Source organism: Ovis canadensis, chromosome 7 (genome assembly GCF_042477335.2).
Source record: "Ovis canadensis isolate MfBH-ARS-UI-01 breed Bighorn chromosome 7, ARS-UI_OviCan_v2, whole genome shotgun sequence".
NCBI classification, from domain to species: domain Eukaryota; kingdom Metazoa; phylum Chordata; class Mammalia; order Artiodactyla; family Bovidae; genus Ovis; species Ovis canadensis.
Genome location: NC_091251.1, coordinates 43290125 through 43291634, shown reverse-complemented (window position 1 = coordinate 43291634; position 1510 = coordinate 43290125). Strand labels below are relative to the sequence as shown.

The following is a 1510-nucleotide window of genomic DNA, read 5'->3' as shown; positions in this document are numbered from 1 at the left end:
GAGTTTTGCCAAGAGAACACACTGGTCATAGCAAACACCCTCTTCCAACAACACAAGAGAAGACTCTACACATGGACATCACCAGATTGTCAACACCGAAATCAGATTGATTATATTCTTTGCAGCCAGTGATGGAGAAGCTCTATACAATCAGCAAAAACAAGACCAGGAGCTGACTGTGGCTCAGATCATGAACTCCTTATTGCCAAATTCGGACTTAAATTGAAGAAAGTGAGGAAAACAACTAGACCATTCAGGTATGACCTAAATCAAATCCCTTACGATTATACAGTGGAAGTGAGAAATAGATTTAAGGGACTAGATCTGATAGAGTGCCTGATGAACTATTAACGGAGGTTCATGACATTGTACAGGAGACAGGGATCAAGACCATTCCCAAGGGAGACCCTCTGCACCCATGCGAACATGGCGCTGCGGGCGGTGCGGAGCGTGCAGGCCGTGGTCGGCAGCCTGCGCGCCATCTCGCCACCCAGCGCGCCCTGCTCGCTGCGGCCCTGGGGACTGCGGGTGGGTGCCGCTGCGCACCGGCCCTGCTCTGCTGTCGGTGCGGAAATTCACAGAAAAACACGAATGGGTAACAACAGAAAATGGTGTTGGAACAGTGGGAATCAGCAATTTTGCACAGGAAGCTTTGGGAGATGTTGTTTACTGTAGTCTGCCTGAAGTTGGGACAAAGTTGAACAAACAAGAGGAGTTTGGTGCTTTGGAAAGTGTGAAAGCTGCTAGTGAACTCTATTCTCCTCTATCAGGAGAAGTAACTGAAATTAATAAAGCTCTAGCAGAAAACCCAGGACTTGTCAACAAGTCGTGTTATGAAGATGGTTGGCTGTTCAAGATGACATTCAGTAACCCTTCAGAACTAGATGAACTAATGAGTGAAGAAGCATATGAGAAATACATAAAATCTATTGAGGAGTGAAAATGGAACCCCTAAATAAACTACTTTGAAACAACTTAATCTAGCATAGTTGTTTTAAATTAGTGGTGGATAGATATTTAAAAAGCAACTTTTAGCAAAAGAAACTACTTATAACAATGTTTCCTGAAGAAAATACCGCTTAACTTTCTAATGACTTCAGATAAACATGGTGCATCTTTTCCACAGCATCCTGTGATTTTTAGGCTAGGCTCCAGTTATAATATTCAGAATTCCTGAAATTATCTCTGCTAAAACTAATTACAAAAATTATGTAATTCAAGGATAACATGGTTATCTTAAACCTTATATGACACTGTAACTTGCTTACAGCTATCCTTGGATTTGGGTCAAAATTATCTTCCCACTAGAAATAACTGCCAGTGGAGAAAAGTTTGTTAGTTGCATAGTGTCCAGTGAAGAATATTACTATCTTAATTTTGCAATATACTGTGTTTGCTGGTGCTATTTTTATACAGTGAAGTAACAGCCTTGCAGGAGAATAAACAATTTAATAATAAAATATTCAACTTCTTAAAAAAAAAAAAAAAAAGACCATTCCCAAGAAAAAGA

The 1510-nt window shown here is 40.5% G+C and overlaps 1 pseudogene; it reads left to right on the top strand.

The window, feature by feature from the left end:
• Window positions 1-426: 426 nt before the first annotated feature.
• Window positions 427-974, top strand: LOC138444158 (glycine cleavage system H protein, mitochondrial pseudogene; annotated as a pseudogene).
• Window positions 975-1510: the final 536 nt, after the last annotated feature.